Source organism: Syngnathus floridae, unplaced genomic scaffold (assembly GCF_059516105.1).
Source record: "Syngnathus floridae isolate MCC-2025c unplaced genomic scaffold, RoL_Sflo_1.0 HiC_scaffold_55, whole genome shotgun sequence".
Lineage (NCBI taxonomy): Eukaryota > Metazoa > Chordata > Actinopteri > Syngnathiformes > Syngnathidae > Syngnathus > Syngnathus floridae.
Window position 1 is genome coordinate 6,296 of NW_028284084.1, and position 23,892 is coordinate 30,187.

The 23,892-nt window shown below is 44.0% G+C and overlaps 2 long non-coding RNA genes across 2 annotated transcripts; both read left to right on the top strand.

The window, feature by feature from the left end:
* Nucleotides 1–300: 300 nt before the first annotated feature.
* Nucleotides 301–1,097, top strand: LOC148378264 (uncharacterized). Its single transcript, XR_015856043.1, has 2 exons — nucleotides 301–425; nucleotides 795–1,097. It is a non-coding gene; the product is annotated as an uncharacterized LOC148378264 (long non-coding RNA).
* Nucleotides 1,098–18,012: 16,915 nt separating this feature from the next.
* Nucleotides 18,013–18,809, top strand: LOC148378265 (uncharacterized). Its single transcript, XR_015856042.1, has 2 exons — nucleotides 18,013–18,137; nucleotides 18,507–18,809. It is a non-coding gene; the product is annotated as an uncharacterized LOC148378265 (long non-coding RNA).
* Nucleotides 18,810–23,892: the final 5,083 nt, after the last annotated feature.

Here is a 23,892-nt window from a genome sequence, read left to right on the forward strand (position 1 = left end):
GGAGGCCATGTTGTACGAGGCGCTACCGCAGCGGGACTGCCCCGCCACGGACGGCGAAAAAGCCAGCCACGCTGGCGTGAATGACGTGCTGACGGCGGATCAGAGAGAAGAGCTTAGGAGCGCCGTGGACCAATGGAAACGAGCCCTGATGTGCGAGTTGAGGGAGCGCGACGCTTGCATCCTCCAAGAGAGAATGGATCTGCTGCACAGCGCGCAACAGGTAAGGGCCCAAAGCCAGCCCGGCACTTACTTGCACGCTTACTGGCTTTTGAATGCCACTTTCCATTTGTCCGTCCTAGAGGAACAAAGAGCTGAAAGAATTCATCGAAGCTCAGAAGAGACAAATCAAACAATTGGAGGAGAAGTTTCTGTTTCTCTTTCTATTCTTCTCCTTGGCCTTCATTCTGTGGCCCTAACACCAGCTGGTGAGTGAGCTCCAGCGGCACCGCACTCGACACCTCCGATACACTGCCAGCCGGTCTCAGACGTTGGCAGACGCTCCGATGCCAACGTATACCCCCCGCCACGGTGACAGAGGCACCGCGTCACACCGGCGCTCATCCAATCAGAAGGCAGGAAAAGCAAATTCACATGCAGGGCACTTTTGAACCAGAAGAGAGCGCCACAAAAAACGGTTGTTGCCCCAAACGCGCACTAAAAAGGGTCAGAATAACAAGAGTCCCACTGGCCAGCCGGGGCCACCCGTCCAGCTGTTTCTTCAGGGGGGAAAAAAATTGGAGTCACCGGTGAGTACATTTTGCATTTAGCTCTGCTTTTCTGCTTCTGTCTTCAAGTGTGTGGCATCCTGCGATCAAAGAGTCAGCCAACCCCAAAGCGGTTGACCTCAACGTCCCACCACCATGCCTACCAGAGCAGGTGACGTGATGCTTTGGACATCCTTCCGTCTCAGATGCCCAAAAGTACTCTTTGCCACATCTGCGGCAATACGGTGTCTTTTCAAAGGTGCAAATAAATCCAGCGTGGGCGGAACACGCACGTCTTCGGTTTTTCCCGCTTTGTTTGTGTGACAGCTGTTGTGAAAATTTTATACAAATAAAGTTGTATAGTACAGGTTTGGCCAAGCCGCAACTCCCGAACCGCATGCGGCTCTTTTATGTTCATATCAACATTTGTGTGTGTGTGTGTGTGTGGGGGGGGGGGGTTGTGCGTGTTGGCTTCACTTGAGTTCAATTTGGTATTTTGGTCAAAAGCGCATGTGGTGAAATTCCACAAAGTAGGATGGGCAAACACATTTCTTTAAACTATGAGTGTCAATTGGGCTCTCGAAATGGCAGGGAAAAGATGCACAGCAAAACGAAAATACGTAGATGAACACAGGACGTTTTAATCAGAGTGGGAAAGTTTCTATTTTTTGTTGAACGTGATGGCAAACCATTCTGCCTGATATGTCAGACCTCAGCGCATTTCAAAGATTCAAATCTTCAGTGCCATGCACTTCAGCTCACTCCATGCTAACATTGATCAGGCGTCGAACCCGCATCATCATGCTTAAGAGGTGGCCATGCTAACCAGTGCGCCATTATGTCAACGCATAATAACTAAGTCTACTGGTCAAAACAGCGGTTACTATATGACGTCGCTACGTCGTGGTCACGTGACGCAGACAAGACGTCAATGGACGTGGGCAGAGTTAACTTGTTTAAAAGGGAGTAGGCAGAAGAAATATTTAATTTATTTAAATCTATTTTGAGTGCACACCATTATGCCAATGCATAACAACTGTAAATCTACTAAACAAAACAGCGGTTGCTATATGACATCTGCCACGTCGTGGTCACGTGACATACGTGACGTCGATGGGCGTAACTTTCGCCGGAATTCAAATCCGCGGGGAGAGTTAACTTGTTTAAAAGAGAGTGGGCAGAAGAATTATTTAATTTATTTAAATCTATTTGGTGTGTGCGCCATTATGTCAATGCATAACAACTGTAAGTCTACTAAACAAAACAGCGGTTGCTATTTGACGTCTGCCACGTCGTGGTCACGTGACGCGGACGTGACGTCGACGCCTACTTTACATCCCACCGATCACAGGACTCCTCGGCTGCATAACCGTGCCCCCTTCCCAACCAATCGGATTTGCTATACGCGAAAACGACGCCAATGGAAAGAGCTTCCGCCCAAATTTAAATCCGTGGGCGTGGCTCGCAGCAGGAAGTAGGAAAATGGCGGCGATGTTGACAAAGACACAGCGGATGGTAACATACGACTAACAAGAGAAATATTTTTATTTTCTGCTTGCAACTGGACCGTCCAGAGCGTACACGGTAAGTACAACTCATCGTTTTTAAAAAGAAGTACTTTTGTTGCCCTGAAAAGCGAGTGAGCGTGGCGTTTGTGGGGGACGTCGAATTTCGACGATTCTTTCTGGTCAACGGTTGTAAATGATTGTGTTGATTAAAAAAGAAAACTTGATGTAACTCTACTTTTAACTGCCGTTTCAGATAGATTTGGAATTGCATCACATCCAATTTTGCCTAGAGCGTACACGGTAAGTAACACTCGTTGTGTTTAAGGAGATTTACGTTTGTAATAGCAGAAGTGTAGCCGCGTTGCGTTGTACGTGTGAATGTTGGTCCGGGCGAAATGTTAATGTTTAATTTCATTCCTTTAGGTTCCACGGTGTTTGTTGGCTGCAAGTTTTCCACTGCAAGAAGAGGCTCATATCATTGACCAGGAGCGAGCTACAATGGTGAGTAGCCATAACATTTATGTTAAACACTTCCTATTTCATGTCTAACAGTACTTGATTTAACAAATAACCATAAATAAATACAGTGTGGGCACTGAAGTTAACATATGTGATTATACTGCCTAATCTGTCACCGAGTAGATTGTTGCAAAGTAATATAAGATCCAAAGTTGTAATTCAGAATAGTTTTCAAAAGAAGGCCATTAGAATTATATACAAGTCTGATTACCCTGAACAAGCTATTAATTAAATCACAAATTCTTCAATTCAAAGATTTGGTAGATTATCAGACAAATAATGTCTAACAGTAATTGATTTAACACATCACGATAAGTAGATTGAGTGTGGGCACTCTCAAGTTAACATATGTGATTATACTGCCTAATCTGTTACAGAGTATGTTGTTGCCAAGTAATGTAGAATAGATCCAAAGTAGTAATCCAGAATAGTTTTGAAGAGGCCATTAGAATGATAAACAAATCTGATTACCTTGAACATAATAACAAGCTAAGTGTTTAATATGTCCTATGAAGTCAAAATTGGGCACCATCATGTGGTGAAATTTGGAATTGCATCACATCCAATTTTGCCTGGGAACAAACAGATTACATAAATCTTAGTTTTGAATAAGCCACTCCTTCTCAAACAAGTAAACTCTGCCCATTTTGCGCAGTAGATGTTCTGTTAATATCTAGTATTTATACAAAGTCATAATTTAAATTGCTTTCAACCTTCATTCATCGGTTCAACCAACATTACTCGCTCTTATTACCAACTTGTATTGATTTAACTAAGCGTTTAATACTTCCTATCAGGTCTCAAATCGAGATTTGGCAAAATACAATTTCAGCAAATCCAATTTTGCCAGGGAACAAAAATAGATTAAATAAACTAAATAAGTCCTCTTCCCATTAAATAAATCAGAAAAGTCTGTCTTGTAACCAGTCCTCTTCAAACAAGTAAAGTCTGCCCATTTTGTGCCGTAGATTTTGTGTCTATGCCTAGTATTTAAACAAAATCATAATTTAAACGACTTCTTTCCTTCATTCACTTTGGAAATTTGGAATTGCAGCAAATCGAATTTTGGCAGGGAACAAAAATAGATCAATTAAACTAAATAAGTCTTCTTCCCATTAAATAAATTAAAAAAGTCTGTCTTGTAACCAGTCCTTTTCAAACAAGTAAAGTCTGCCCATTTTGTGCCGTCGATTTTGTGTTAATGCCTAGTATTTATACAAAATCATAATTTAAAGGACTTCATTCCTTCATTCACTTTGGAAATTTGGAATTGCAGCACATCAAATTTTGCCTGGGAAGAAAAGTAGATTAAATAAATTTAATAAGTCTTACTACTTCCCATTAAATAAATTAAATACGTCTTACTTGTTCCCACTCCTTTTCAAAACAGTAGTTTAAAACGAGGGCCCTTCACTCAATCTTTAACCTCAACCCCGCACGTTGTGTTGTATCTGTGAATGTTGGTTGTGGCCAAATGATAGTTTTCTTTCATTCGTTTAGGTTCCAAGAAAACTTGATGTAACTCTACTTTTAACTGCCGTTTCAGATAAGCGGGTATTACGTCGCAGTCAAATGCCGCGGATATGACGTAATTGCCCGAACCTCCGCCAAAATTCAAATCTGTTGGCGCGATGGCCGTGAGCCACTGAGCAGCGACGATTATCAACAGAAATATCTTTATTTTCTGCTTGCAACTGGACCGTCTAGAGCGTACACGGTAAGTAACACTCATTGTGTTTAAGGAGATTTACGTTTGTAATAGCAGAAGTGTAGCCGCGTTGCGTTGTACGTGTGAAAATTGGTCGAGGCGAAATGTTAATGTTTAATTTCATTCCTTTAGGTTCCACGGTGTTTGTTGGCTGCAAGTTTTCCACTGCAAGAAGAGGCTTGTATCATTGACCAGGAGCGAGCTACAATGGTGAGTAGCCATAACATTTATGTTAAACACTTCCTATTTCATGTCTAACAGTACTTGATTTAACAAATAACCATAAATAAATACAGTGTGGGCACTGAAGTTAACATATGTGATTATACTGCCTAATCTGTCACGGAGTAGATTGTTGCAAAGTAATATAAGATCCAAAGTTGTAATTCAGAATAGTTTTCAAAAGAAGGCCATTAGAATTATATACAAGTCTGATTACCCTGAACAAGCTATTAATTAAATCACAAATTCTTCAATTCAAAGATTTGGTAGATTATCAGACAAATAATGTCTAACAGTAATTGATTTAACACATCACGATAAGTAGATTGAGTGTGGGCACTCTCAAGTTAACATATGTGATTATACTGCCTAATCTGTTACAGAGTATGTTGTTGCCAAGTAATGTAGAATAGATCCAAAGTAGTAATCCAGAATAGTTTTGAAGAGGCCATTAGAATGATAAACAAATCTGATTACCTTGAACATAATAACAAGCTAAGTGTTTAATATGTCCTATGAAGTCAAAATTGGGCACCATCATGTGGTGAAATTTGGAATTGCATCACATCCAATTTTGCATGGGAACAAACAGATTACATAAATCTTAGTTTTGAATAAGCCACTCCTTCTCAAACAAGTAAACTCTGCCCATTTTGCGCAGTAGATGTTCTGTTAATATCTAGTATTTATACAAAGTCATAATTTAAATTGCTTTCAACCTTCATTCATCGGTTCAACCAACATTACTCGCTCTTATTACCAACTTGTATTGATTTAACTAAGCGTTTAATACTTCCTATCAGGTCTCAAATCGAGATTTGGCAAAATACAATTTCAGCAAATCCAATTTTGCCAGGGAACAAAAATAGATTAAATAAACTAAATAAGTCCTCTTCCCATTAAATAAATCAGAAAAGTCTGTCTTGTAACCAGTCCTCTTCAAACAAGTAAAGTCTGCCCATTTTGTGCCGTAGATTTTGTGTCTATGCCTAGTATTTAAACAAAATCATAATTTAAACGACTTCTTTCCTTCATTCACTTTGGAAATTTGGAATTGCAGCAAATCGAATTTTGGCAGGGAACAAAAATAGATCAATTAAACTAAATAAGTCTTCTTCCCATTAAATAAATTAAAAAAGTCTGTCTTGTAACCAGTCCTTTTCAAACAAGTAAAGTCTGCCCATTTTGTGCCGTCGATTTTGTGTTAATGCCTAGTATTTATACAAAATCATAATTTAAAGGACTTCATTCCTTCATTCACTTTGGAAATTTGGAACTGCAGCACATCAAATTTTGCCTGGGAAGAAAAGTAGATTAAATAAATTTAATAAGTCTTACTACTTCCCATTAAATAAATTAAATACGTCTTACTTGTTCCCACTCCTTTTCAAAACAGTAGTTTAAAACGAGGGCCCTTCACTCAATCTTTAACCCCAACCCCGCACGTTGTGTTGTATCTGTGAATGTTGGTTGTGGCCAAATGATAGTTTTCTTTCATTCGTTTAGGTTCCAAGAAAACTTGATGTAACTCTACTTTTAACTGCCGTTTCAGATAAGCGGGTATTACGTCGCAGTCATGTGCCGTGGATATGACGTAATTGCCCGAACCTCCGCCAAAATTCAAATCTGTTGGCGCGATGGCCGTGAGCCACTGAGCAGCGACGATTATCAACAGAAATATCTTTATTTTCTGCTTGCAACTGGACCGTCTAGAGCGTACACGGTAAGTAACACTCATTGTGTTTAAGGAGATTTACGTTTGTAATAGCAGAAGTGTAGCCGCGTTGCGTTGTACGTGTGAAAATTGGTCGAGGCGAAATGTTAATGTTTAATTTCATTCCTTTAGGTTCCACGGTGTTTGTTGGCTGCAAGTTTTCCACTGCAAGAAGAGGCTCGTATCATTGACCAGGAGCGAGCTACAATGGTGAGTAGCCATAACATTTATGTTAAACACTTCCTATTTCATGTCTAACAGTACTTGATTTAACAAATAACCATAAATAAATACAGTGTGGGCACTGAAGTTAACATATGTGATTATACTGCCTAATCTGTCACGGAGTAGATTGTTGCAAAGTAATATAAGATCCAAAGTTGTAATTCAGAATAGTTTTCAAAAGAAGGCCATTAGAATTATATACAAGTCTGATTACCCTTAACATAACAACAAGCTATTAATTAAATCACAAATTCTTCAATTCAAAGATTTGGTAGATTATCAGACAAATAATGTCTAACAGTAATTGATTTAACATCACGATAAGTAGATTGAGTGTGGGCACTCTCAAGTTAACAGATATGATTATACTGCCTAATCTGTTACAGAGTATGTTGTTGCCAAGTAATGTAGAATAGATCCAAAGTAGTAATCCAGAATAGTTTTGAAGAGGCCATTAGAATAATAAACAAATCTGATTACCTTGAACATAATAACAAGCTAAGTGTTTAATATGTCCTATGAAGTCAAAATTGGGCACCATCATGTGGTGAAATTTGGAATTGCATCACATCCAATTTTGCCTGGGAACAAACAGATTAAATAAATCTTAGTTTTGAATAAGCCACTCCTTCTCAAACAAGTAAACTCTGCCCATTTCGCGCAGTAGATGTTCTGTTAATATCTAGTATTTATACAAAGTCATAATTTAAATTGCTTTCAACCTTCATTCATCGGTTCAACCAACATTACTCGCTCTTATTACCAACTTGTATTGATTTAACTAAGCGTTTAATACTTCCTATCAGGTCTCAAGGCAAGATTTGGCAAAATACAATTTCAGCAAATCCAATTTTGCCAGGGAACAAAAATAGATTAAATAAACTAAATAAGTCTTCTTCCCATTAAATAAATCAGAAAAGTCTGTCTTGTAACCAGTCCTCTTCAAACAAGTAAAGTCTGCCCATTTTGTGCCGTAGATTTTGTGTCTATGCCTAGTATTTAAACAAAATCATAATTTAAACGACTTCTTTCCTTCATTCACTTTGGAAATTTGGAATTGCAGCAAATCGAATTTTGCCAGGGAACAAAAATAGATCAATTAAACTAAATAAGTCTTCTTCCCATTAAATAAATTTAAAAAGTCTGTCTTGTAACCAGTCCTTTTCAAACAAGTAAAGTCTGCCCATTTTGTGCCGTCGATTTTGTGTTAATGCCTAGTATTTATACAAAATCATAATTTAAAGGACTTCATTCCTTCATTCACTTTGGAAATTTGGAATTGCAGCACATCCAATTTTGCCTGGGAAGAAAAGTAGATTAAATAAATTTAATAAGTCTTACTACTTCCCATTAAATAAATTAAATACGTCTTACTTGTTCCCACTCCTTTACAAAAAAGTAGTTTAAAACGAGGTCCCTTCACTCAACCTTTAACCCTATTTATTCACCTTCTAGGCTAAGTGTTAAAGGCTAAGTGTTAAAGGCTAAGTGTTAAAGGCTAAGTGTTAGAGGCTAAGTGCCAGAGGCTAGGCGCCAGAGGCGAGTTTCGTTGGGCTGAAGTTTTAGTGGGGTTAGTGTGAATACAATCCAAAAGAATACAACAGAATACAATACAATAGAATATAATACATAGATTAAATTCAATAGCTCTTACTACTTCCCATTAAATAAATTAAATACGTCTTACTTGTTCCCAATCCTTTTCAAAAAAGTAGTTTAAAACGAGGGCCCTTCACTCAACCTTTAACCTCAACCCCGCACGTCACATTGTGTTGTATCTGTGAATGTTGGTTGTGGCCAAATGATAGTTTTCTTTCATTCGTTTAGGTTCCACGGTGTTTGTTGGCTATGTTTTCCACTGTCAGAAGGATGAAAATACAAAGTACAACGCTTGGACGTGGGCGAAGACGTCACCGGTGAGTCCTTCCTTCCTATTTATTTACCTTCTAGATGCTAGAGGCTAAGTGTTAGAGGCTAAGTGTTAGAGGCTAAGTGTTAAACACAATACGAACAACACGACGATACTGCACTGAACAACACGATACCGCACTGAGAAACACGATACCGCACTGAACAACACGATACCGCACTGAACAACACCATGCCGCACTGAACACCATGCCACACTGAACAACACCATCCCGCACTGAACAACACCATGCCGCACTAAACAACACCATGCCGCACTGAACAACACCATGCCTCACTGAACGACACCATGCCGCACTGAAAGACACCATGCCGCACTGAACGACACCATGCCGCACTGAAAGACACCATCCCGCACTGAACACCATGCCGCACTGAACAACACCATCCTGCACTGAACAACACCATCCCGCACTGAACAACACCATGCCGCACTGAACAACATTATGCCGCACTGAACATTATGCCGCACTGAACAACACCATGCCGCACTGAACAACACCATGCCGCACTGAACAACACGACGTCGCACTGAACAACACGACGCCGCACAGAACAACACGACGCCGCACAGAATAACACAATACCGCACAGAACAACACAATACCGCACAAACAGTTTTAGATAATATTACGTCGCAGTCATGTGACGCGGACATGACGTCAATAGGCGGAACTCACGGCAAAATTATAATCCGTGGGCGTGGCTTGCAACAGGAAGTAGGAAAGCGGCAGTTCTGGCAAACAAGACACAGCTGTTAGTAACACGATGACTAACAAGGCAAATATTTTTGTTTTCAGCTTGCAACTTGACCGTCTAGAGCGTACAAGGTAATTACAACTGTTTTTTTTTAGCCCTGAAAAGCAAGGGAGTGTGGCGTTTGGGAGGAATGTCGAACTCGGCGTCTGCTTCCAGCCACAGACGCCAAATTTCGACGATTATTTCGACTGGTCAACGGTTGTAAATTATTGCGTTGACTAAAAACTTTATTTAACTCTACTCTTAACTTTGCCGTTTCAGATATGCGGGTATTACACCGCGGAAATGACGTCAATAGGCTGAACTCTCGCCAAAATTCAAATCTGTGGGCGCAATGGCCTTGAGCGAGACACCGGATACAAACACGACGATTATCAACAGAAATATCTTTATTTTCCGCTTGCAAGTGGACCGTCTAGAGCGTACACGGTAAGTACAACTCATTGTGTTTAAAAAGATTTACGTTTGTGTAGTTTGCGTTGCGTTGTATCTGTGAATGTTGGTTGAGGCTAAATGTTAATGTTTAATTTCATTCCTTTAGGTTCCACGGTGTTTGTTGGCTGTATGTTTTCCACTGCAAGAAAAGGCTCGTATCATTGACCAGCAGGAGCTACAATGGTGAGTACCCCTTTCGTCTTCCATTTATGTTAAACACTTCCTATTTCATGTCTAACAGTACTTGATTTAACAAATAACCATAAATAAATACAGTGTGGGCAGTCACGTTAACATATGTGATTATCCTGCCTAATATGTTTATCACAAATATGTCACTAATCACTAATATGTTTATTTGTTTATCACAACACCTTTGGACCTTCAGCAATCGATTATTTACCTTCATCTACATAGAGACAGAACGATGGTGTCTTAAACATCTCATTCATTTCACCAAATAACTTCACGCAGGTGGATAACGGCCGTCTCGGTCACGCTATGTTGCGTGATGCAGTTTTGAAGAACCAAATGCATTTATTCAATGAATAAGTCAAGCTAGTTCTATGTTTATGATGTTGTAAGTTACGGTACCGATTGAAGTTGAGTTCGAAGCCAGTGGAAAACAGCGCTGCGTTTGTGCTCTCCAGGTACAAATGTTGTGATCTCTGACTGACGACCGGGCGAGACTCGAGTAAGAGATGTCCAAACGAGCTCCGGCAGGGCGGGCCAAGGCGGAGCGAACGGACGCCCTTCAGGCCGCCAATGACGAGCTGAGAACCAAACTGATGGACGTCCAGTTAGAACTTCAGCAGGAGAAGAACAAGGTGAAAACCTCAACAGACAGACACTGCCTGCCTCCCTGCCTGCCTCCCTGCCTGCCTCCCTGCCTGCCTCCCTCCCTCCCAGTTTTCCCGATGTAGATTAGACATGCGTGTGCCATGACTGTGTCAGCCTACATCAACAAATGCACCGAGGACGTCAGCACCACTAAGAATATCATCACCCGGGGCAACCAACGACCCTGGATGACTGAGGAGGTACGTCAAACGCTACGAGCGCGGAACTCTGCCTTCAAGTCTGGCGACAAGGAGACACTGAGGACAGCGAGAGCCAACTTGAACCGTGCCATCAGGATAGCGAAGCGAGACCGCAGTCGAAAATTTCAGGATCGTTTCCACGACGTCAAAAACATCAGGAGTATGTGGCAAGGCATACGGGCGATTACAGACTACAACTCACCCTCCCCCCCCCCGGTGGGTGTAGTTGATGCTGACTTTCTAAATGGTCTAAATAACTTCTTTGGGAGGTTCGAGGCACTAAACGGCACTCCAGCAGTTAAAACTGTCCCCCATCAGGAAGAGGAGGTACTCTGCCTTGACTCCGCCGATGTGTTGAAGACCCTGAGGAGAGTCAACCCCTGTAAGGCCCCTGGCCCCGACAACATTCCTGGGCGTGTGTTCAGGGAATGTGCAAGTCATCTGGCTGGGGTCATCACAGACATTTTTAACACCTCGCTGGGCCAAGCCACAGTGCCGGCGTGCTTTAAGACTGCCTCCATCATTCCGGTGCCGAAGAAACCTCAAATCACCTCATTTAATGATTACCGGCCTGTTGCACTGACTCCGGTTATGATGAAGTGCTTCGAAAGGCTGCTTAAAGGTCACATCGTTTCCAGACTCCCCCTATTATTTGACCCGTTCCAGTTTGCCGACCGGCAAAACCGCTCCACTCAGGACGCCATCTCCTCCGTTCTTCACCTGAGCCTGGCTCACCTGGAGGAGAAGAACACCCATGTGCGGAGGCTGTTCCTGGACTTCAGCTCAGCGTTTAACACCATCATCCCACAGCATCTGGTAGGAAAATTGGAACACCTGGGCTTCAACACCCCCCTTCGCAACTGGCTGCTAGACTTCCTCACCAACAGACCTCAGTCAGTCCGGGTCGGACAGAACACCTCTGATGTCATCACCCTCAGCACAGGCTCCCTTCAGGGCTGCGTCCTGAGCCCCCTGCTGTGCACCCTGATGACACACGACTGCGTCCTCAGGTTCACCACCAATCACATCGTGAAGTCAGCAGACGACACAACGGTGGTGGGGCTCATCAGAGACAACAACGACCTGGACTACAGAGAGGAGGTGGAGCAGCTGGTGGGCTGGTGCAGAGAAAACAGCCTGATCCTGAATGAGGAGAAGATGAAGGAGATCATCGTCGACTTCAGGAAAAAACAGCCTCACCACGCTCCACTGATCATCAACAGCTCAGCTGTGGAGGTGGTCAGCACCACCAAATTCCTGGGGGTCCACATCACAGAAGACCTCACCTGGACTATGAACACTACGGCACTGGTCAAGAGGGCACAGAAGCGCTTGTACTTCCTGCGGAGGATGAGGAGAGCCCACCTGCCCCCACCCATCATGAGGACGTTCTACAGGAGCACCATAGAGAGCATTCTGACAAGCTGTCTCTCTGTGTGGTGTGGAGGCTGCACCGCCTCCGATTGGAAGAACGTGAGGAGAGTGGTGAGGACAGCAGAGAGGATCATAGGGGCTCCTCTTCCCTCCATTCAGGACATTTCATCTCAGCGCTGCATGTCCCGTGCCCGTAACATCATCAATGACCCATCACACCCCCACCATGGACTGTTCTCCCTGCTGCCCTCTGGGAAGAGGTTTGCAGCATCCGCTGCAGGTCCACCAGGTTCTGCAACAGCTTTTTCCCTGCTGTCATCAGACTGTTGAACACTAGAACTGTTGAGCTCTAAACTGAACTCTGCATCACACATTCACAGAACTGTACTTTATGACACTACGGACCTCTATCTTGCACTATCTCGCACTACCAACTTTACTGAACTTGTATAAACCCTTTAAATAGAAGTTTAATACATGGTTTAGCATTCCTCTGCACACTCTTGAATACTGTTTTGCCTACTTGCACTATTGCATAATTATCACTGCTGCACTTTATACTTATTTTTAATATATATATATATACATATATAGTATATATGTATATATATATATTTTCATAGGATATGTTACTTCTATTCAACTGCAATATCACTACTTTGTTGTAAGACGTATGCAACGGAATTTCGTTTTGTATGCACCATGTGCAGACAAGATGACAATAAAGTTTGTCTAAGTCTAAGTCATGTCAGGTCAGCTGTCTGGAGAGAGAGAGAAGTCAGGACCTGCGGGCGGAGCACCACCGTGCCACCGCCGCCATGACGGAACTCAAAAGCAAACTCCATGAGGAGAAGCAGAAAGAGTTAGCCATTACCAGGGAGACATTACTGCGGCAGCATGAAATGGAGCTGATGAGAGTGATCAAAATCAAAGATGGAGAGATCCAGCGACTGAATGCCTTGGTCCTCAGCCTGAGGGACGGCTCCATGGACAAGGTGATCCGCTCTATCCGTGTCTGACTATCCGCACGCCACGTCGGGCTTCGATGCGGCCGCTACCGTATTGTGTAGCTTGTCCCCAGTAAGCGTCGCGGCGCTCCGTTGCGGTCTCAACGGCCCGGTGTGGCGCAATGTCTGCTCAGGTGAGGAGGGGGGGCGCTTTGCTGGCGGAGGTGGAGGAGACGCGGCGGTGTCGGGAGACCGAGCGGTGTCGCCTCCACCAGGAGCGCGGAAGAAGCCCTGGCAGCGGCCCAGCAGGCCTGGCAGTCCCGAGCGGCCGAGCTCCGATCGGCTCATCACCAGCATCGGGAGGAGCTGAGCCGAACCAAGAGAGACTGCGAGAGGGAGATCCGCCGACTGGTAGGACTGATCAGATGCGCGGTGCGTGGCTATGTTCCCAATTTCGTTGTATACCTGCAGTGCAATGACACCTAAGGCATTCTATTCTATTCTATTTCACAAGAAGAAAATGTCCGGTTGCTCGCTTCGCTTTTGTCACAGCAAAGGTGTTCTAGTCGATTCAAGAAAAAAATTGGCCGGTTGCTCTCTTTGTTTTTGTCACAATTCTGGCAAATGAGTTTGCCCGCCTGCCTGAGCGCTCCCCGTTTGTACATCCAGACGGATGAGATCAAGCTGAAAGACAGAGCGGTTAGTGTTTTGGATGAAGCCCTGGGGCCGGCCACGTCCACCGCCTTCAGCTGCAGACTCAGGCTGCCGAGCAGCAGATCGCTGCCCTGAGGGATTCCCAAAGGGCGGGCCTAAACTACCCTGGAAGTGGGGTCAACGCCGCTACTAGCAATCCTCTTCATTGCGTAAGCCACCTCATCACACACTTGCAGTACGCATGACTTAGTTCGTTGCTGGAGGAAGGTAGCACAAAAACAGTTTTGAACTTTGAACGAGTGCTTGTGTGTGTGTGTTGCGGGGCGTTTTCAGTCTCAGGAGGATCGGGACACGCGACGGTTTCATCTGAAAATCGCTGAGCTCAGCGCAGTCATCAGGAAACTGGAGGATCGAAACGCCCTGCTTTCTGAAGAGCGCAATGAACTGGTAATTTATTGACGGCACGCTTGAAGGTTTGCGCTACGTTTGATGCGCGCCATCCAGCGAGGCACCCATTGCGCTTGCTTATTAGTTGAGCGGCGCGGCGAGTCGGTTGCCTGGTAGATGTCTTTTATTGGGAGCCAAAGCCACGATTCCGTTCAAACCGATGCAAAAGGAATGGATACGTTCTGGCCCGCGTGTTGTGCGTCTTTCACATCCCGCACTTCATGCTTGCAGCTAAAGCGACTGAGAGAAACAGAAAGCCAGTTTCTGCCACTCCTGTACAAAAACAAACGCCTGAGCAGGAAGAATGAAGAACTCTCGCTGGTGCTGTGTCGCCTTGAAAACAAAGTGCGCTTTGTCACCCAGGAGAACGAGGAGATGGCAAGCTTGGTAAGTCGACGCGGACAACGGCGGCGTGCCAACAGAGTCCACTGCATTTGTGTTCCACAGAGAAGGCCTAGTTCGCTCAATGACCTGGACCGCGGTTGCGGCCAGCAGGACGGTGAAATGGAGTTCCTTCAAGTTGTGGAGCAGCGGCACATCATCGACGACTTGTCCAAGGTCTTCAGGCAGGCGACTCGGTGCACGTACGGCAGCGCCGCGCTCGCTCGCTGTCGCCAGGAAACCTTTTCCGTCCAAAGCTTGGCCGGCGGCCGCCATCCAAAAAATTGGCCCCTTAAATTCCGACCTTTCAAGCAGGAGCATTGTGCGCACGCGTTTGAACACGCTTTAGACTTGTTTTGCCGTTTTCAGCAGCTCAAAGCTCCCGTTTTGTCAGCGCCTTTGCCACTCGCTGTGCGCTGAAAACGACGGACTTGCCCGGCTGCTCAGCCCGTCAACCATGAGCCGCGAGCGCGACGTCATTGTCCGTAGGCAGCTAGTGGCAAAATGCACCCTGTTAGAGTTGCGCTCGCTCCAACTTATTTTGCAAGAACCACACGGGAGACAAGTAAGTTCTTTTGGACACCTGCAGGTGGAGAGTCCATCCGTTGTACGAATGAAGTCTGACTCTCGGCTCCTGCACGAGCATTTTAATTAAGAGAAACAGGGTGGGTGTAAGAGTGGATTGAATAGAGGAAGCCCTTGACCTCTAGTCAAAACATAGCAAGGGGTGTTTTACGACTTTGTGTAGGAAGGGATAAGCGATAGGGATAAATAAGGGATAAATAATATTATTTATTACAGGTCGCAGTCAAAGTCAAAGCAACACAATGATACGATAAAGATAATCTGGAAAACCCTGACACACCCTGTAGTTGTCACTTTTGGAAAAGACGAGCGTCCCTCCAATCATCGCCGGTGACGTGTTTTTCAGGCTCTGGAGACAGGAGCTCATGTCAGAAATGTCATTGTGAGTCGCGTTTGTTTCTGCGCCGGAGCCGTTCGTTCCCTTTGCATCCAAAGAATCTCAAAGGCGGATTATTTGTGTCGACAGGAGAGAGATTTGCTGCTACGATACCGACGTCGAGAATCTCTGAGGAGGAACAAAGCGTGAGGTCCTGCAAGGTGAGTCTGCTTGTTTGCGGCTGCTTGGTGTTGCGCAAGATGAAATGGCCTTTTTCTCGCTATCGTTCCTCTCGTCGATTCATCGTGAGGTGTCGCTTCAGTTTGTTCAGAGAGATGTTCGCTTCCGCGCCCGCAGGTCATCGAAACATTTTACGGCTACGACGAAGACGTGTTGGTGGACTCGGACGGATCGTCCTTGTCTTTTCACACCGACAGAACCCCCGACACGGAACCCGAAGAGGTAGCCCGCCATTTCTGCCAGCGTATTGGCACCAAACATTCCTCTTCAGCCTGGAATCGGACTCGTCTTTGCGTCGCGGGTGCTTTGTCGCCGGTCTGACTGATTCTGGTACTAGTGCTGTGTTGCATTGGTGTGTGCATGAAGAGGCGGAGCTTCGCTACCGCCAGCTGACGCAAGAATATCAAGCGCTGCAACGAGCCTACGCTCTGCTAGCCCAGACCAGCGAAAGGGGACTACGACGCCGAGAAGGAGATCAAGGTGGCGCCCCTTCCCGCAACCCCCGGCCGGGTCGCAGCCTCCCCGTTCTCACCCAGCCTCGGGTGTTCTCTGGTCTGAAAGGAGGAGGAGGAGCCTCCCTCCTCCTCCTTTCAGACCAGAGAAAAGCTGATGGTAGAAATGGGTCACTATCAAAGCAGAGTAGCAGATCTGGAGTCAGCGCTGAAGCAACAAGGACAGGTAAGCTCATCAATGAGCACACCTTTTTCTCAGACAAAATAGCTACATTCTTCAGTCACTCATCCGTCTGGCATTACTGGACCAACCCCCCACCCCCCCCCCCCCGAACGTGGCTGGGAAAATGCGGAGAAAAGCAAATGTCATTTTCCAGTCAACCAAAGAATTTGTGGATGAAAATGACACAACATTCAAAAGCTGTCCACGCGTTTGTCTCTTCTAGAATGTCAAGTGGGTGGAGGAGAAGCAGCTGCTGCGTCAGAGCAATCAGCAGTTGGCCGAAAAGGTGACGGAAAGAAAGGCGCTGGGCGGAGTCGCTTGGCGTCACACCTGTCGGGAAGCCCCGCAGATGAGGTCTGACTGTCTTTTCAGGTCAGGCGGATGGAGGCGGAAGAAGCGCGTCTGAAAGAGCACATCCAGGATATCCGAGACCAAAACGAACTGCTTGAGTTCCGCATCCTGGAGCTGGAGGTGGGAAGACTCGCACAAGCGTGTTGAGGCCAGAGATGTGACGGACGGACGGACGGACGGACGGATGCATGCCTCTGCCTTTCAGGAGAGGGAGTGGCGCTCCCCCGTCTTGAAGTTTCTGCAAGTCCGTTTCCCAGACGGCCTCAGCCCTTTGCAGATCTACTGCGAGGCCGAGGGCGTGAGCGTACGTAAGGCGTCCCTCGCAACCCTAACCTTAACCCGAGGTCCCAGAACACCTTACATTGCTCCTTGCGCCTTTCCCCCGGACATCGTCATCAGTGATCTGATGAAGAAGCTGGACATCCTGGGCTATAACGCCGTAAGTGTATGTCGAACTCCTTATGTTCGCACTCCACGAGACTCGGCGGCTCAAATGTGACTTTTGGAAGGCTTTGCGCTGAAAGAAGCTTGTTGACGCTGTGCCTTTGGGCTCTTGCAGAATCTCACCAACGAGGAGCAGGTGGTCGTGATTCACGCCAGGACCCTTCTCACCCTAGCCGAGAAGGTAACGCGCACGTCCACGCACGCTCTCGCATTCTGCTTATGTGACAGCAGCCTTTCCTCAGTGGTTAGAATACATCAAAGTGACCAAGTCAGCACTTCAACAGAAGATGTTGGACATTGAAAGTGAGAAGGTAGACAGACACGCGACATCAGCCAAGGGGAACTCCGGCAATGTGCCCCAACAATTCTGACCTTGAGCTGTGCTAGGATATGTTCTGCAAGCAGAAGGGCTACCTGGATGAAGAGTTGGACTTCAGGAAGTGTTCCATGGACCAGGCTCATAAGGTAAGCCGCCCTCAAATCTCCCGCCGGACCACTGATGGACGAGGATTGCGGCCCAGAGGATCCTGGAGCTGGAGGCCATGTTGTACGAGGCGCTACCGCAGCGGGACTGCCCCGCCACGGACGGCGAAAAAGCCAGCCACGCTGGCGTGAATGACGTGCTGACGGCGGATCAGAGAGAAGAGCTTAGGAGCGCCGTGGACCAATGGAAGCGAGCCCTGATGTGCGAGTTGAGGGAGCGCGACGCTTGCATCCTCCAAGAGAGAATGGATCTGCTGCACAGCGCGCAACAGGTAAGGGCCCAAAGCCAGCCCGGCACTTACTTGCACGCTTACTGGCTTTTGAATGCCACTTTCCATTTGTCCGTCCTAGAGGAACAAAGAGCTGAAAGAATTCATCGAAGCTCAGAAGAGACAAATCAAACAATTGGAGGAGAAGTTTCTGTTTCTCTTTCTATTCTTCTCCTTGGCCTTCATTCTGTGGCCCTAACACCAGCTGGTGAGTGAGCTCCAGCGGCACCGCACTCGACACCTCCGATACACTGCCAGCCGGTCTCAGACGTTGGCAGACGCTCCGATGCCAACGTATACCCCCCGCCACGGTGACAGAGGCACCGCGTCACACCGGCGCTCATCCAATCAGAAGGCAGGAAAAGCAAATTCACATGCAGGGCACTTTTGAACCAGAAGAGAGCGCCACAAAAAACGGTTGTTGCCCCAAACGCGCACTAAAAAGGGTCAGAATAACAAGAGTCCCACTGGCCAGCCGGGGCCACCCGTCCAGCTGTTTCTTCAGGGGGGAAAAAAATTGGAGTCACCGGTGAGTACATTTTGCATTTAGCTCTGCTTTTCTGCTTCTGTCTTCAAGTGTGTGGCATCCTGCGATCAAAGAGTCAGCCAACCCCAAAGCGGTTGACCTCAACGTCCCACCACCATGCCTACCAGAGCAGGTGACGTGATGCTTTGGACATCCTTCCGTCTCAGATGCCCAAAAGTACTCTTTGCCACATCTGCGGCAATACGGTGTCTTTTCAAAGGTGCAAATAAATCCAGCGTGGGCGGAACACGCACGTCTTCGGTTTTTCCCGCTTTGTTTGTGTGACAGCTGTTGTGAAAATTTTATACAAATAAAGTTGTATAGTACAGGTTTGGCCAAGCCGCAACTCCCGAACCGCATGCGGCTCTTTTATGTTCATATCAACATTTGTGTGTGTGTGTGTGTGGGGGGGGGGGGGGGGTTGTGCGTGTTGGCTTCACTTGAGTTCAATTTGGTATTTTGGTCAAAAGCGCATGTGGTGAAATTCCACAAAGTAGGATGGGCAAACACATTTCTTTAAACTATGAGTGTCAATTGGGCTCTCGAAATGGCAGGGAAAAGATGCACAGCAAAACGAAAATACGTAGATGAACACAGGACGTTTTAATCAGAGTGGGAAAGTTTCTATTTTTTGTTGAACGTGATGGCAAACCATTCTGCCTGATATGTCAGACCTCAGCGCATTTCAAAGATTCAAATCTTCAGTGCCATGCACTTCAGCTCACTCCATGCTAACATTGATCAGGCGTCGAACCCGCATCATCATGCTTAAGAGGTGGCCATGCTAACCAGTGCGCCATTATGTCAACGCATAATAACTAAGTCTACTGGTCAAAACAGCGGTTACTATATGACGTCGCTACGTCGTGGTCACGTGACGCAGACAAGACGTCAATGGACGTGGGCAGAGTTAACTTGTTTAAAAGGGAGTAGGCAGAAGAAATATTTAATTTATTTAAATCTATTTTGAGTGCACACCATTATGCCAATGCATAACAACTGTAAATCTACTAAACAAAACAGCGGTTGCTATATGACATCTGCCACGTCGTGGTCACGTGACATACGTGACGTCGATGGGCGTAACTTTCGCCGGAAGTCAAATCCGCGGGGAGAGTTAACTTGTTTAAAAGAGAGTGGGCAGAAGAATTATTTAATTTATTTAAATCTATTTGGTGTGTGCGCCATTATGTCAATGCATAACAACTGTAAGTCTACTAAACAAAACAGCGGTTGCTATTTGACGTCTGCCACGTCGTGGTCACGTGACGCGGACGTGACGTCGACGCCTACTTTACATCCCACCGATCACAGGACTCCTCGGCTGCATAACCGTGCCCCCTTCCCAACCAATCGGATTTGCTATACGCGAAAACGACGCCAATGGAAAGAGCTTCCGCCCAAATTTAAATCCATGGGCGTGGCTCGCAGCAGGAAGTAGGAAAATGGCGGCGATGTTGACAAAGACACAGCGGATGGTAACATACGACTAACAAGAGAAATATTTTTATTTTCTGCTTGCAACTGGACCGTCCAGAGCGTACACGGTAAGTACAACTCATCGTTTTTAAAAAGAAGTACTTTTGTTGCCCTGAAAAGCGAGTGAGCGTGGCGTTTGTGGGGGACGTCGAATTTCGACGATTCTTTCTGGTCAACGGTTGTAAATGATTGTGTTGATTAAAAAAGAAAACTTGATGTAACTCTACTTTTAACTGCCGTTTCAGATAGATTTGGAATTGCATCACATCCAATTTTGCCTAGAGCGTACACGGTAAGTAACACTCGTTGTGTTTAAGGAGATTTACGTTTGTAATAGCAGAAGTGTAGCCGCGTTGCGTTGTACGTGTGAATGTTGGTCCGGGCGAAATGTTAATGTTTAATTTCATTCCTTTAGGTTCCACGGTGTTTGTTGGCTGCAAGTTTTCCACTGCAAGAAGAGGCTCATATCATTGACCAGGAGCGAGCTACAATGGTGAGTAGCCATAACATTTATGTTAAACACTTCCTATTTCATGTCTAACAGTACTTGATTTAACAAATAACCATAAATAAATACAGTGTGGGCACTGAAGTTAACATATGTGATTATACTGCCTAATCTGTCACCGAGTAGATTGTTGCAAAGTAATATAAGATCCAAAGTTGTAATTCAGAATAGTTTTCAAAAGAAGGCCATTAGAATTATATACAAGTCTGATTACCCTGAACAAGCTATTAATTAAATCACAAATTCTTCAATTCAAAGATTTGGTAGATTATCAGACAAATAATGTCTAACAGTAATTGATTTAACACATCACGATAAGTAGATTGAGTGTGGGCACTCTCAAGTTAACATATGTGATTATACTGCCTAATCTGTTACAGAGTATGTTGTTGCCAAGTAATGTAGAATAGATCCAAAGTAGTAATCCAGAATAGTTTTGAAGAGGCCATTAGAATGATAAACAAATCTGATTACCTTGAACATAATAACAAGCTAAGTGTTTAATATGTCCTATGAAGTCAAAATTGGGCACCATCATGTGGTGAAATTTGGAATTGCATCACATCCAATTTTGCCTGGGAACAAACAGATTACATAAATCTTAGTTTTGAATAAGCCACTCCTTCTCAAACAAGTAAACTCTGCCCATTTTGCGCAGTAGATGTTCTGTTAATATCTAGTATTTATACAAAGTCATAATTTAAATTGCTTTCAACCTTCATTCATCGGTTCAACCAACATTACTCGCTCTTCTTACCAACTTGTATTGATTTAACTAAGCGTTTAATACTTCCTATCAGGTCTCAAATCGAGATTTGGCAAAATACAATTTCAGCAAATCCAATTTTGCCAGGGAACAAAAATAGATTAAATAAACTAAATAAGTCCTCTTCCCATTAAATAAATCAGAAAAGTCTGTCTTGTAACCAGTCCTCTTCAAACAAGTAAAGTCTGCCCATTTTGTGCCGTAGATTTTGTGTCTATGCCTAGTATTTAAACAAAATCATAATTTAAACGACTTCTTTCCTTCATTCACTTTGGAAATTTGGAATTGCAGCAAATCGAATTTTGGCAGGGAACAAAAATAGATCAATTAAACTAAATAAGTCTTCTTCCCATTAAATAAATTAAAAAAGTCTGTCTTGTAACCAGTCCTTTTCAAACAAGTAAAGTCTGCCCATTTTGTGCCGTCGATTTTGTGTTAATGCCTAGTATTTATACAAAATCATAATTTAAAGGACTTCATTCCTTCATTCACTTTGGAAATTTGGAATTGCAGCACATCAAATTTTGCCTGGGAAGAAAAGTAGATTAAATAAATTTAATAAGTCTTACTACTTCCCATTAAATAAATTAAATACGTCTTACTTGTTCCCACTCCTTTTCAAAACAGCAGTTTAAAACGAGGGCCCTTCACTCAATCTTTAACCTCAACCCCGCACGTTGTGTTGTATCTGTGAATGTTGGTTGTGGCCAAATGATAGTTTTCTTTCATTCGTTTAGGTTCCAAGAAAACTTGATGTAACTCTACTTTTAACTGCCGTTTCAGATAAGCGGGTATTACGTCGCAGTCAAATGCCGCGGATATGACGTAATTGCCCGAACCTCCGCCAAAATTCAAATCTGTTGGCGCGATGGCCGTGAGCCACTGAGCAGCGACGATTATCAACAGAAATATCTTTATTTTCTGCTTGCAACTGGACCGTCTAGAGCGTACACGGTAAGTAACACTCATTGTGTTTAAGGAGATTTACGTTTGTAATAGCAGAAGTGTAGCCGCGTTGCGTTGTACGTGTGAAAATTGGTCGAGGCGAAATGTTAATGTTTAATTTCATTCCTTTAGGTTCCACGGTGTTTGTTGGCTGCAAGTTTTCCACTGCAAGAAGAGGCTCGTATCATTGACCAGGAGCGAGCTACAATGGTGAGTAGCCATAACATTTATGTTAAACACTTCCTATTTCATGTCTAACAGTACTTGATTTAACAAATAACCATAAATAAATACAGTGTGGGCACTGAAGTTAACATATGTGATTATACTGCCTAATCTGTCACGGAGTAGATTGTTGCAAAGTAATATAAGATCCAAAGTTGTAATTCAGAATAGTTTTCAAAAGAAGGCCATTAGAATTATATACAAGTCTGATTACCCTGAACAAGCTATTAATTAAATCACAAATTCTTCAATTCAAAGATTTGGTAGATCATCAGACAAATAATGTCTAACAGTAATTGATTTAACACATCACGATAAGTAGATTGAGTGTGGGCACTCTCAAGTTAACATATGTGATTATACTGCCTAATCTGTTACAGAGTATGTTGTTGCCAAGTAATGTAGAATAGATCCAAAGTAGTAATCCAGAATAGTTTTGAAGAGGCCATTAGAATGATAAACAAATCTGATTACCTTGAACATAATAACAAGCTAAGTGTTTAATATGTCCTATGAAGTCAAAATTGGGCACCATCATGTGGTGAAATTTGGAATTGCATCACATCCAATTTTGCCTGGGAACAAACAGATTACATAAATCTTAGTTTTGAATAAGCCACTCCTTCTCAAACAAGTAAACTCTGCCCATTTTGCGCAGTAGATGTTCTGTTAATATCTAGTATTTATACAAAGTCATAATTTAAATTGCTTTCAACCTTCATTCATCGGTTCAACCAACATTACTCGCTCTTATTACCAACTTGTATTGATTTTAACTAAGCGTTTAATACTTCCTATCAGGTCTCAAATCGAGATTTGGCAAAATACAATTTCAGCAAATCCAATTTTGCCAGGGAACAAAAATAGATTAAATAAACTAAATAAGTCCTCTTCCCATTAAATAAATCAGAAAAGTCTGTCTTGTAACCAGTCCTCTTCAAACAAGTAAAGTCTGCCCATTTTGTGCCGTAGATTTTGTGTCTATGCCTAGTATTTAAACAAAATCATAATTTAAACGACTTCTTTCCTTCATTCACTTTGGAAATTTGGAATTGCAGCAAATCGAATTTTGGCAGGGAACAAAAATAGATCAATTAAACTAAATAAGTCTTCTTCCCATTAAATAAATTAAAAAAAGTCTGTCTTGTAACCAGTCCTTTTCAAACAAGTAAAGTCTGCCCATTTTGTGCCGTCGATTTTGTGTTAATGCCTAGTATTTATACAAAATCATAATTTAAAGGACTTCATTCCTTCATTCACTTTGGAAATTTGGAATTGCAGCACATCAAATTTTGCCTGGGAAGAAAAGTAGATTAAATAAATTTAATAAGTCTTACTACTTCCCATTAAATAAATTAAATACGTCTTACTTGTTCCCACTCCTTTTCAAAACAGTAGTTTAAAACGAGGGCCCTTCACTCAATCTTTAACCCCAACCCCGCACGTTGTGTTGTATCTGTGAATGTTGGTTGTGGCCAAATGATAGTTTTCTTTCATTCGTTTAGGTTCCAAGA